The sequence below is a fragment of the Echinops telfairi genome, unplaced genomic scaffold (genome assembly GCF_000313985.2).
Source record: "Echinops telfairi isolate 266 unplaced genomic scaffold, ASM31398v2 ScPeMD7_31;HRSCAF=116, whole genome shotgun sequence".
Lineage (NCBI taxonomy): Eukaryota > Metazoa > Chordata > Mammalia > Afrosoricida > Tenrecidae > Echinops > Echinops telfairi.
In genome coordinates, this window is record NW_022103928.1 from 7082578 (window position 1) to 7097131 (window position 14554).

A 14554-nucleotide genomic window follows, 5' to 3' on the forward strand; every position below is an offset into this window, starting at 1 on the left:
GCCAGGTTGGCACAATAAACTAACTACCTCAAATGCAGAGGGTTTCATGGCTAATTTTCTAGAAGCAGAATGCCAGTCCTTTCTTGCAAGGTACCTCTGCATAGGTGGGAACCAGCAACCTTTTGATTAGTAGTTGAATGTTTCATTATTTGCACTGTCTTAGACTAGACCAGTGGTTCTCAACCTTCCTAGTGCCGCAACCCTTTAATACAGTTCCTTATGAGGTGGTGACCCCAACCATAAAATTATTTTTGTTGCTACTTCATAACTGTAATTTTGCTACTACTATGAATCATAATGTAAATATCTGATATGCAGGTTGTATTTTCATTGTTAAAAATGGAATATAATTAAAGCATAGTGATTAATCACAAAAACAATATGTAATTATATATTGTGAAATATTTCTTTCTAATTACAAATAAATGAAATTTTGTCTTGAAGCATGGTGTAGCAAAAGTACCAGTCTTCACGCCAGGTCCTCATATGTGGGCATATCTGCATGGGGGCAGACGCGCCTGGAGACGAATAGAGGAGCGGTCTCTCAGTTCCTAAGACCACCAGAAATATGTGTTTGCTGATATTCTTAGGCCACCCCTGTGAAAGGGTCGCTCGACCCGCAAAGGGGTTGCGACCCACAGAATAGACTGATATTAGAGGGACGCGACAGGGTCACTGAGTTGGATTCCACGGGGTACAGTGCGTTTGGGTCTTTGGATTACACAGTGTAGACTCCCAGGCACCACACATTGAAATCCTGCCACTGGAGGCGCGGAGGCGCCCTGGGAGATCTGCAGTTAGAACGTGCCCTCTCCCCAGTGGGTTTGGGCCGGCAGCTGCAGGAAACTATCTCAAGGCTTTCCATCTTGTCCTGGTGATTCTGCTTTGAGTTTAGAAGTTATGAATGTGTATGACTCAAAGCCTTTGAATTCGCTGGGAAAGTCAAAATGATTTACAGGGCCGAGTTGGTTTTACACCCTCAGATTATACCACTAGGGCATTTAACATCTGGAACAATTAGGAGAAGTGATTGCTTTCTTTGAAAGTAACAGAAGGACCCCATTAAAATGCAAACATTATCTAAGCGATTCGTGATGCTGGCTACCCTTCGGAGACACGTGTGCATAGGGCAGGGTAGGAGGCAAGCTGGCAATGGTTAGAAGTGCTGGCATTGCTGGGTTGGAGGCTGGGTTCTGTCACCTCACGAGCTGAATGACCACCAGGCAAGTTATTAAACCTGGGTCGGCTCATCTATAAAATGGGGATAAGAATAACCACCTTGCAGGGACAGTGTGAGGATTTTTAACAGATAGTTTATGCAAAGCCCTCAGCTCTGTGCAAGTTCTGGGTTATGCAAGGTCAGCAGTTCAAACCCACCAGCTGCTCTGCAGGAAGATGAGGCGTATCTGCTCCTGTAGAGATGTTCAGCCTCAGAAGCTCTCTACAGGTTCAACCTAAGTCACAATTGACTCAGTGAAAAGGAGTTCTTATTGGTATAGTTAGAGGAGGTCAAGGTGTTATAGGATTTATTAATATAAACAGGACAGATTAATTACACCCCCCACCCGCACCCCAGCTACCGCTCAATCTACCCTCCACACAGATTTGAGATGAGAGACGGTTCTGGAGTGCATTTCTCACTGCTCCAGTGCATGCACGGTTATTCCCGGGCTCCCCATCCCTACCTGCTGCTCCAAGCCCTCATCCCCTCCCTCCTCACTCTCCAGCAGCTCATGTCACCACTGGGAACCTCGGACCTCCTGAAGAGGAAGGACCTTTGACAACTGCTCGAACCTTCCAACATATGCTTCATACCTCATTCTCTCCCACCTTGCCCTGCCTGCTCATTCGCTCCCCTCCAGCCCCGCCTCTCGCCCTAAACCTTCCACTCCCCCTTTCTTCTGCCTCCTCCTCCCCCTCTAACTCCCTATCCCTCCTGCTGCTGCCTCTCTCCCCCCACCTACTGCCCTCTGCCTGGGTGCCTTGACCTACTCCTAAGGCAGTTGCTGCGGAGTCCCCGTGTATTATGATTGCTTATAGGCTGACCCTCTCCATCATTTGGTTCTCAACTGGAAGCTATTTGAAGTTGTGATGCCCTGGCCTCAGTCCAGACCCATTAAACCACTCAGTGAGTGGGGCAGGGCTCCAGTGTCAGGCTCTGTCCCCATTCTCTGGGGGATTCCAATGAGTATCCCAGGCTGAGAGCCAGTACTCTGGATCGTGAGCACTGAGAGAGGCCAGATGTATCTGCTTCTGTGTCAGCAGGTCCAGTTATCGGGAGGGTCAGGGCCACATTAGAGGTCTCCAGTGAACACCTGCAGGTAGGAGGCTGGGCTGTTTGTGATCAGAAGTTCCAGAACTGTGCCCTCATCCAGGAGGACATGCTAAGCAGGGCTATTGGGAAGAGTGGGCTGTGGGCATTCAGGGGACCAAAGAAGGGGAAATCAGAGTGGGTGACAGCAGCAGGAGCCTCCTGAGTGATGGCAAGGGAATGAAGTGCCAACCACACACAGACACACCGGACCTTCCAGAGGTCCTGGGGCACGTAAGTCACACATTTACCTAGGAGCCCTGGCAGTGGAGCAGTTACCAGTTGGGCTGCCAACCACAATTGGAAACCACAAGCCGCTCAACAGGAGAAAGATGGGGCTTCTACTCCCAGAAAGAGTTACAGTCTCGGAAAGCCACGGGGCAGTTCTACCCTGTCTTCCAGGGTCACTGTGAGTTGAAACTGACTCCATGGCAGTGATTGGGTTTGGTTGGAAGAACTGGCAGAGCTGTGAGACGACACATTTTGTTTGTTAAGTCACCCACTTTGTGGTTTGTTCATTGGCAGATCTAGGAAGGCAATGTGGATTTCCTCTCATAAGGAGCCCTCGTGGCATAATGGGCTACAAGTTGGGCTGCTAACCACATGGTCAGTAGTTCAAAACCACAAGGCTCCCCATGGGAGAAAGAGGAGGCTGTCTGCTCCTCTAAAGCCTTGAAGTCTCAGAACCCCTCGGGGACAGTTCTACTTTGTGCACAGGGTCACGGTGAGTCAGCATCGACATGATGCAGTGAGATACAGTGATACCATGGAAGAAAAGTATGGTGATGTGTTCCTATAACACAATCAACTCAGTGACAATGGGTTTGTTTGGGGTTTTTTTTGGTTTTAAACCCTCCAGCTAAGGGTATGCATGAAGGCATTGCATCATGTTCAATTGGTGTAGCTAAGGGCCTTTTAGATTTCCCTTCTTCTCTCCTAAGGAGCCCTGATGGGGCTGTGTGTTAGATGTTGGGCTGCTAACTGCAAAGTTAGCAGTTCAAACCTACCAGCAGCTCCAAGGGAGAAAGCTGAGATCGTTTGCTCCCATAAAGATTTATAGTCTCAGAAACCCAATCTAGCATTGCTGTGAGAGGGAATCACCTCGTTGGCAGTGAGTCTGTTTTGGTCTTTTTGCTGTTGATCTTTTGACCTGCTTTCCTAAAGAGGGCTTCGGGGGTTGGGAGGGTGTTTCCAAATCCTGGCAGAAGCCCTGGCGGCACATCTGGTTAAGCACTGGACTGCCAACCTAAAGATCAATGGTTCGAACCTATCCACTAAAGCTGTTTCTGTCAAGATGACCGCTTTGGAGACCCTCGGGGGCTGCTCTACCGTGTCCTGCAGGGTCACTGTGGTCAGATTGACTGGAGGTCAGTGGTCCTGTCCTGCCCTATGGAGCACATGCTCAGGCCCCCCTGTGCTGGCTGCTCTGTTTCCTGCCCCATGTGCTTGACCTTCTTTGTGGACTATGTGAGATAGCAGCCGAGTTCTCTCTCACCCCTGACACTTAGCCCACAACAGAAATGACTGAGCCCTCCAAAAACTTCCCCAAACGGATCTCTCCTCCAGAGGCCTGGAGTAGGCAAGTTTCCTTGTTGGCCAGAAACTCTGAAACTGACCTGAGGAATCAGCAGTCTTATTTCCCATGAGTCTATCCCGAAAGAAGGAGCTGGATTTTCCTTTCCTAGCCTCTGAAGAGGTCAAGCAGGTCTTTGTAACAGTGGACCCCACATTTCCCTAATCCCAGAGGATGGAGGTAAAGACCCAAACAACAGACCCCTCTCGAGGCAGAAAACCTGGACTCCAGTTGGTGACGAGCTGGACTGTCTGAGAGGGGCCAGGGGTGACAGTCAGCAAACAGAGGGGCAGGGGGCTGCGCCCATGTCCACTAGAGTCCAGACACTCTCCCCACCCCTCCTCCCAGTACACTTTCCAATTGCTTTAGATTTTCAGTCAGGAGTTGTTAAGGCAGTAGTGGAAGGACACAAGAGGGACTGGGAGAGGGTGTGGGGATTCTACACTCTGGTTTGGATACATCTATTAGAAATTCAGGGGTCTCTGGGTCCTCCAAACAGATAATATGCTTACCTGCTAACCAAGAGGCACCATGGAAGAAATGCCTGGTTACCTATTTCCAAAACGTGAAACATGGAAAACCTGTGGACCACAGCTCTCTTTTGACCCCCAAAAGCAAACAAACCACATGTTAGTCCATGTTGACTCCTAGCGACCTTATAGGTCAGGATAAACCTGCCCCTGTGAGCTTCTGAGACTGTAACTCTTCATGGGAATAGAAAACCTCGTCTCTCTCCCCAGGAGCTGGCTGGTGTTTTCAAACTGTTGACCTTGCTGTTAACAGCCCATTTTGTAACTAGTTTGCCATATATGTAGGCTAATCATGAGTCAGAATTCACTAGATATCCACTAAATTTTTTATTAGTGGAGAGATGAGTAGCGACAGCTAACAGCTAACACTTATTTATGCTTCCCATATGCCATGCACTGTTTAAATGCTTCACATAGATGAAGTCATTTAGTCCATTTGAACACTATGAGGTTGGGAACACTCAGCACCCTTTTTACATTAAGGAAACGGAGGCACTGGTAGTGTAAATCACTTTCCCAAGATGAAAAAATAAATAAAATAAAAGACAGTACCATTTGGCTCTACAAATCTAGGTTTTGTTTTTTGCCGAGGGAAGGTAGAGAAAGAACAGAACTGAAAACTCAAACTTTCATATCAACAGGAGAGAGAAAACATTTATTGCCATCGGCCCAAATAACATTACCTGGGACATGACACGGATTGAGAAAAGGGGAGAGTCTGAGACCAAGTGTAGGGGTTCCTTTCTCTGGACTCCAGGTCAGTAAGGGAAAGGTGAGTGGGTTGAGCCAGTAAAGGGAAGAGGTGATCCTGGCCAGTGCATGATGTGTGGGAACCAAGAGAAGAAAGCATTTCAGGGAGGATGGCCTGGCCAGTGTGTGAAGCTGCTGGACTGCCAAGTGAGGGGCTGTCTGAGAAGGGACTCCTGAAAGAGACTGGAATTGGCATCTTGACAAGGACAGCGTCCTTAGTAGAGAATGGACAGCAGTCCAACGAGGGAGGACAAGAGAGCAATCAGGAGGTAAGGAAGCAGGGTACTGCCTTCCAGTGCAATCTGAAACCTCACTTTCTCTCCAGAAGTTAGGGAATTTTAGTGCCCCTGTAAATGTTGTAGAGCATTTTCTCCCCGTCCCCCAAAGAGGGTCATATCTAAGACACACGAAGGTGAAAGCAGGAAGCAAAATATTTCTAAAGTCATAGTGAGTTGACAAGAATCAGACCCACAGGCAGCAAGGATCAACAAAGCCCAAACTGTCAGGAAATGTATTGATCTGGGACCACCACCTTCAGAGGATTAATCTGCAGCTGCCGTAAAATTGTATCTCCTATAAATGTGTCACCAGAGTTTCCACAGTGTCACAACGCGGGTCTCAGTGGTTGGGAGCAAAACAGATGGCCCGTGAACACACATTGATGGGTTTATTGATCAGAATGTCCAGTACCATTAGCTCAGCTCTTCAATCGATGTAGAAAGGGAAGGTTATGGAGCCAGTGTACCCTGAGCTAAGGGTGGTGAGCCAGGCTGAGGGCCAAGGCTCACTGTAGCCTGGATCCAGACCTGGGCACCTCAGTAGTTCCGTTTCCTTAACTGTAAAATGTTTCCCAAAGTAGTGATTTCAGCATTTTCCCCCAGCATGTTTTAGTTCTGTAGAATGTTAAAAGCATATATAATATATGTGTGTGTGTATGATTCCACCACCACCCCCCCCCAAACACAGTGAAGTATGAGGTGGTTGAATTTGGGCAATGCTGATTTTAAACGACTTAAACAAAGTAATGTAGTATAAGGAAATGCACAAAGACCTGGAACAGAAAACCAAAAGGGAAAAGCACTCAGCATTTCTCAGGAAAAACTTCAAGCCTTGATCTGAAATATTGAAGGATCCCATGGGGATGATATTGAATGACATAGGAAGCACCAAAAGATGACGGAAGAAATACACAGAGTCATTGTGTCCAAAAGGAATGATTGCCGTTCAACAATTTCAAGAGGTAGCAAATTGAGGGCTGATGGTTTGAAGGAAGAAGTCCGAGATGCAGTGAAGGCATTGGGGAAGAACAAGACTCCAAAGTGTTTCAATGGAAGCACTCACTCATCTATACCAAGCAATTTGGAAGTTAGCTGTCTAATCAATCTACTAGATGAGATCGATATTTATGCCCATGCCAAAGAAACCTGACCCAACAGAATGTAGAAATTATTGAATAGTATCACTAATATCATATGCAAATAAAATTATGCTATAGATCATGTAGAAACAGTTGCATCAATACCTTGATAGAAATTCATGCCAGATTCAGAAGAGGGTATAGCATGAGGGATATCATTGCTGATATCATAAGGATCTTGTCAGAAAGTAGACAATAAAAGAACGATGTTAACTTGTGTTTTATTGATTATGCGAAGGCATTTGATTGTATGGATCATAGCACTTTGATTAGCAAAGTGAAAACTGGGAATTCCAGAACATTTTATTGTGATTATTCAGAACCTGTGCATAGACCAAGAAGTAGTTGTTTGAACAGAACCAAGGGACACTGAATGGTTTAAAATCAAGAATGGTGTGCTTCAGGATTTTAGCCTTTCACCATATTTATTCAATCAGAATGCTGAGCAAAATATCCCAAGAAGCTGATGGTATCAGGATTGGAGGAAGGCTTATTAACAGCCTGAGATACATGGTTACACACTTTGCTTGCTAAAAGTAAGGACTGGAAGTGCTTGCTGATGAAAGTCAAGGATTATAAAGTAGACCCAAACCATCACAACTGGGTCATAGATAACATCATGATAAACTGAGAGGAGAGTGAAGTTACTAAGGATTTTATTTTACTGGAAATGCCATCAAGACTCATGGAAGCAACAGTCAAGAAAAATTACGGGCGTTCTGACAAGATGGTGAACAAGTAACATACACCAGAGAGACTTCTCAGAAATCAACGCAGGAGAGCCACTGAGAGGGAAACTCCACTCTTCCAGGTCACAGGAGGAGCATCATAAAGATAAGTAGACACAGATCCACTAGGTTTTGAAGAGCTGTGGGCTTTTGACTTACAATTGCAGAAGCAGACTGGGGCTTAACCTTAGCCCTGCCACAGTATCAGCAGGCACCAGAATACTTGGGCCATCCCAAAAGCTTTACTTCAACACAACCACAGCTTGCTGCCACTTTGGGGCAATGATTGAGTCCCTCCAGCCACACAGTCAGGCAATTGGGGCTCAGATTTTTTTTTACTTTTTTGTCTCTCTTCTCTCTTCCCCGCCACATTCTCGGCAGGCTCAGTTTTTAAATTTCTGGGTTGCCCCCCGCCCCCTTTCACAGGCTGCTGCCAGCCTAGGGAAACTCTGCTGGCCCTCCACCTAGCTGGGTGAACGTCCGCCCACCTTCTGCAGCCTTATACAAGCCGCTGGGATATCCCTCCCTCCTTCGCCTTCTGCCATACCCCAAACTGGCCAGGGGAATCTTCCTTTCAAATGGCTGGGGGAACTCCCACCTACCCTCCAAGGCCCTCTAAGCAACTGGGGAAGACCCCTCACCCTTTGTGGTGCTCCATTCGCCTGGGGGAACCTCTGCCCACCTTCCATGGCATTCCATGTGGCTGGGGGATCCCCTGCTCGTCTTCAGCGGCCCTTCAAGTGGCTGAAGGAACTTCCTCCCACCTGCTGCAGTGGTTCACATGGCCTAAGGCAGCTCCACCAGCCCTTTCCAACGCTCGACACTGCTTGGGAACTTGTGCGGCAATCTTGCCAACTAGGACAATTTTGCCCACTACCTGTGGTGCACTATACTAAAGCAGGCACACCCATCCTCTGGATCCAGTGACGGTGGAAACATCTCAGAGCTGGCATGGGTCTCCACGTGGCTTCTCAACAGGAAGGTAAAACAGAGAGAGAGAATCCTCGCAGGTCTCAGTAAGTCTCCGAGGGGCTTGTCACAGGAAGATGAAGGCAAAAAGAGTTTTGAGAATGATGCGGGCAATGAATGTACAAATGTGCCTTACACATTTGATGTATGTATGGATTGTGATAAGAGTTGTATGAGCCCCTAATAAAATGACTTTTAAAAAGAAAAAAAATAGAGAAAGGAAGTTCCCAGAATCCTCATGAGAAGGCCATGCCTACAAGAAGGCATCATTGGGCAGCTTGTCAACCTGATTGACAGACTAGACTCCACCCCTTCACTCTTAATACCCTTAAGTTGACCCAGATTATGTAACTACCATAACCACAATCAATTTTTGAACACTTCCCCTCCCCAACCATGGTAAATAGCTTTTAAAAAGAGTTGTGTAATAACAATCAGTTCTAGTACTCCATCCCCCATCCTGTATTCGTTGTTTGCTCCAAAAATCCCCTCATCTCCCTATCTCTCCCCTCCCCCCTATATCTCCTAGAAAGACTTGCATCAGTTATTATCTCAATGCATCCACGCCTTCTGTGCTTCACAAACTGGAAAACCCAATGGAAACAATATTTTAAAAATGAAATACAGTGGTAAGGATAGACGAATCAAAATATAAAGATCAAACTACAAATAATGAGTAAGAAATAAAAGACCGCCATCAATATTTTAAAAGCCAGGGAACAATTTTTTTGTCACTGAACAAACAAGAAATACTTGCAGGTACCATGTTTCCCCAAAAGTACGACATCCCCCCAAAATAAGACCTACTTACAGTTTTGCCTCTCACTGAAATAGAAGGCACCGCCCGAAAATAAGACCTCCCCAATAGTAAGGCCTCCCCCGAACATAAAGCTGCCCCGATAATAAGGCCCCCCGAAGCTACCGTAACGCTGGACTCTGGATCGTAGTGGTGGGTGCCACCGTGCAGCTCACTGTTGGCGGCAGCACAGCTGGAGCAGACAGGAAGTGCGAGGTCTCTTTTAATCAGAGAGCCATGCCACCACCAGGACAATCTGCCACCTGCTGCTCGCTCGGCCCTGACGGAGTCTGGCTGACTCACAATTAGACAGTGAGTCACGCGGGGCAGGAGTCGGGCACATTGTGTGGACACACAGTGGTGACTGAGGTAGGGGGGAACTGTCTGATAAAGGGGTGGGGGGATTTCTGATGAAGGTGTCCACTGGCACAGGGGTGGGGGGAGAGGGATCACTTAAAATGGCACTGGGGTATCAATTAAAATGACACAGGAAGATCAGAGGGGGTTACCAAATGGTAATCTCCACCTCTGATTCTCCTGTGTCATTTTAAGTGATTCCCCCTCCCCCCATCTTGATACCCCAGTGTCATATTTTTTTTAACCCCTAGACATGAGCGCAAAAAGAAAAAGCTACTCCATGGAGTACAAGAAAGGAATCGTGGAAGACTCTTGGGGCCAAAATCTTACTGCTTTCTGCGAAGAGAAGATGTTGAGTATCCGATTGGTCTGAAAATGGCGAGCAGAGTATGGTAACCCCATTGAACAAGTGGACAAGGGAAATGCTAAAAAGCGCAAGTGTGGATCAAGTCAGCAACCATTATTTTCTGAGCTGGAAGACCTGATCTGTGAATGGGTTGTTGACAGGAGAGCAAAGGCTTTGGGTGTGAGTAGGGCTCAGATTCAAGAATCTGCCCTTGCAATGGCACCGCAGTTTGACATAGCCCTCGAAGACTTCAAAGCATCACAACACTGGCTGGATAGTTTCCTTCAGCGAAGTGAACTGTCTTTAAGAAGATCCAGAACTAGTACCGTACCGTATACAGGTAATTAATTTCCTTTTTGTTGTTGTTCAATAATAAATGTGAACCTTATTCTTCTTCATGGAAAAATAAAATATCCCCTGAAAATAAGACCTAGCGCATCTTTGGGAGCAAACATTTATATAAGACACTGTCTTATTTTCGGGGAAACAGGGTAGTCAAGCAGCTAGTCCGTAAACATAGCAGGTGCTACATTTCATTCTGACTCATGAAATCCCATGAGGAGAACTGCCTCCAGGCCTTTCTTCTCAAACACCTATGGGAGGACTCAATCTTTTGAGAAGTGACTGGGAGCATTCACCTCTAGTACCATTCAGGGATTTGTAAATCTAGGTAGAGAGAGTGGCAACATCAAAGCAGAACCAACCAACAACAAACATGACATCAACTCCATTCTGATGGGAAGGCAAGCCAAACAGAACCGAATGGTGCACCACTGGAGATTTGGCAGTTGGGTCTCTTGGAAGGAGAAGGCCAGACCTTTCTTTTCAGGCATCTCTGGGTGGACTTGTACCACCAACCTGTCTGTTGTTAACCAAGTGCTCAGCCATGTATAACACCCAGGGATTCCAGATAATGTGATCCCACCCACTGTCTCCCAGTGGATTTTGACTCGTCGTCACCTCATAAGACAGAGAAGAACTGCTCCCTAAAGGTTTTTGAGGCTGTTAAGGAAGCAGTCATATATTTCTACAGCGGAGCAGCTGGTGGGTGCAGACTCCTAAACGTTTAGGTTAGCAGCCCAATGCTGAACCCACAGCATCACGAGGGCCCCTTGATAATATGCTGTTATTGTTGTTGTTAGCTGCCGTTGAGTCAGTTCTGACGCAGAGTGACCCTAGGTACTAGGAAACATTGCCTGGTCCCACACCATCCTCACAAGAGTGAAATGAAACTACATACCTGACTTACCACGTAACACCAGATCAACCCAATGCTGAAATCCCCTGCTGTGAACTTCTCAGGCCCAAGAGCCAACCATTTGTTCCATTTTTAAGCCATTGCAAATTGGATCTTTCTTTTACTGATTACTCAACGCACCTTAGCAGATACGCAAACCTCATCTCATCTGAACTCCATAACAACAGTCTTGTTTGTATTCTCATTTCCAAATGGAGAAGCACTCCCCTGAGAGAAGCAGGCTGGGCACTCTGCAGCTGTTTGGGAACAAAGACTCAGTAAAGTGGCTTTGGAATTTCAATTTCCATTCCTGCCTTACCTCTGTTGTTGAGTTCTGTTTATGTGTCCTCCTGTGCTAACTTCATAAAGTCATTATTTTAAAAAATATTTCTCTCAAGGTTGCCATAAGGAGCTGAGTCAATGAGACGCAGCATTTTGTAACTATAGACTCCCTAGAACTTTGGGGTCTTTACCTCGATTTTCTGTGTTCTTGTTCAGCCCTATAATGGTCTAAGTACATCTTTCCTCCACAATTCACAAAGCTCAACAGTCAAACCACCCCCTGATCCCACACACTATTAACTAGGACTCAGCTGTACGCTCAGTGTGAAAGCAGGCGTCATTGAATGTCTCCTGACTCATGGCGACCCCATGTGGGTCAGGGAAGCACTGTGCTCCATGTGGACCATGGGGCTACTCATGGCTGCCTCTTCAGGAAGTAGGGAAACAGACTGCCAGGCCTGTCTCCTGAGCATCTAAGGGGGAAACCGCACTGCCAACATTTCTTAGCAGCTGTGTTAATCAATCACACCGCTCCAGAACTCAGTCACTAAGTTCATCTGTTATAAATTAAGATTTCCAGTTCTATTCCACTGCAGGTGCCATCCAGCCAACTCTGACTCTCAGCAAATATATCAGACAGGATAGAGCTATCCCTTAGGGTTTTCAAGACTGTTCATCTTTACAGGAGCACTCAGCCTCATCATTCTCTCACGGAGCAGCTGGTGGGTTTGAACCACTGACATTGTAGTTAGTAGCCCAGTGTTTAATCCACTATGCCACCAGGGATCCTTGATTTCCAGTATAGGCCTTTCGTGTCAACTTCAACACCCACAGGAACTCACATAGCAACTTCTACCCTGATCCTCTTCTCCCCCTCCACCCTCCCTTCAGCTTCTTGGCTTCGAGGGTCCACACAAGCAGACATGTTCCTTCTCCCAGGGCTGCTTGGTAAGCTCTCTGGGCTCCACTAGCTTTCCAGATGTCTACTTTATATCTTTTGCCTGTAGGGATTAAAAGGATAAACACGTGTCACTGTGCAATTTTCTCTCGTTAGGAATGACTCTGAGGTAAAAGCAGCTGTAGTTATTTAGCGTCACAGAAGTGAAGGATTATTTATAATACAGATTAAAGGGTGAAAATGTGTCCTTACCACTCCGGAGTGATTTGCCTAAATGATTCACGGATTTTATTCTTCAAAATATATTCATCACAAGTGCAAAGAATTGTGTTCACCTTCGTGCAGTTTGTATTGGAGCAGAGTGCTTGTCAAATAAGGCCAGCCTTAATAAACACATTGTACCCAGGGAAAAATGAAATAGATTTATTTTTGTTATTTCAGCAAGCTGTGCTTGCTGTACACACTTTGCTTCTGGCTCCGAAGAAAATAATTTATCTGCACGTCTTCTCTTTTCTTTCCATTTTCCATGATTATAAAGATGAACTGCAGGTTTAACCATTTTTCCCAGGCCATATTTATGTGGTGGAACTACCCTCCCTCAAATAAAGTCCGATATTTATGTTAAGTTGTAGCATTGTTCATAAAGACATGATGCCGAAGCCTTCCATTATAAAACTTAAGCTATTACATCATATTAACTACTATTAACTACAAGATGAGCAGGAAGTCATCTTGTACTTAACTTGCATTGAAGGTAAAAGTGATGATAATCAACCATTGTAAACCTGGATTTGGACACAAATGCTGGCTTAGTGTGACTTTGTCAGACGCCAAAGAAGTGCAGGTGTGTTAAAGAGTGAGGTTAGACTGGGGCTTACAGGGACTACCCATTCCCACCCCTCTACCCACCCACCAGGTTCCATCCAAGCTATTGGAAGATATTATGTAGTTTGCTTTATTTTCCCCTCTTAGCTCAAAGGCCCTTAAAATAGACTCAAGGTTGGAGGAGAAGGCAACTTGTTTAGATTGTCTTCATCAATGTCAACTGCAGGGTTCCAAGAAGGTATGTAATCCAGGTTCAAGGACAAGCACTTAGAAATGCTTCATCTCTGAATGCAAACCCAGGTATCTCAGCTTCTACTTAGGAGATGCTTGTGTTTTTCAAGTACTTTTTCTCTGTTGCTGAGAATGAAAAACACCCCTCTCAGCTGGAATTACTTACAGCAGAGGTTTGATTGTTTTTTGTTTTGCAAACGGAACAATTAATTTAGTCAAATAACTAAAGACTTCGTTTCATTTTACACTGAGAGGAACACATTGTCGTGCTGGCTGAACTCCTAGCCTGGCCAGCTTTGGGGCCCAAGCCATTCATTTAGACAATATTGTGACGGCAGCCAGTCCACACTGGGAGGCTGACCAAGTTTTAAAAATGTTTGGTATCGCCGGCCCAACTCCCTTTCATTAATATGTTTCCTGCTTTAAGAGAGAGAGATCTCCCGGGGAGTTCTCCAGCCTTTTCCTCCTCTATGGACCTCTGTGAATTTGGAATTGAACCCCGGAAACCTGAGGAAGGAAGTGAGGAAAACCTGCTAGTGCGCATGGGCCGTTTCCCCTAACACGCCCAGCAGGCTTGCAAAGCAGCTCTTTGGCTGCTTGACTACTTTGGAAGCACCGCGGGACTTCCCAGGAGCTAAGGGAGGCCAGAGTGAACTGGAAACTTGAGCCTGAACCTCCACCAAGACTCACCGAGGGATGATAACCCCCAACTAAACTCTGCTGTGGAGTCGCTGCGGTCTCCTGACAGGTGGTGAAGCCACACGCCCCCTTCCCTCTTTACCTGCACTCTTTCGAGAGAAAACAACACGTCCAAGCTGCACACTGCTGAAGATACTCTTAGCCATTTTTGAACTCTGGTTGGGCGCTGCAGAGAACAGAATTAGCCAGGAAATGACAATGGCGCTGCATCGTATGGCCGCCCAGAGAGGCCTGCTCTCTCAGAATACACGGAACTGCGCAGAATCCCGGGAATTCTAGAACTTTGAGCTCTATTCACTATTCTTAACAGGTCTGGTGGCTTCGCATGACATGAGGGGGTCTCACCTTTTAGCTTTCAGTCTTTTTCTTTTCTTTTTTGCAAAATAAATCTTATCCGATACCGACAGAGTTCATTTCCTAGTTACCTCACAAGAATAGATTCAAAATAAAGGCATGCTGGTCAATTCAATTGTGTACTTTATTTTAAAAACCCAAGATACTCAACTTGTCACAAGGCCACCCTATTCTACTCTGATTCTTTCACATCTCCTTGCTCAGGTAAAGTCATTGCCAACTTTCAAGTTCCAGATCAAACAACCTGTCCC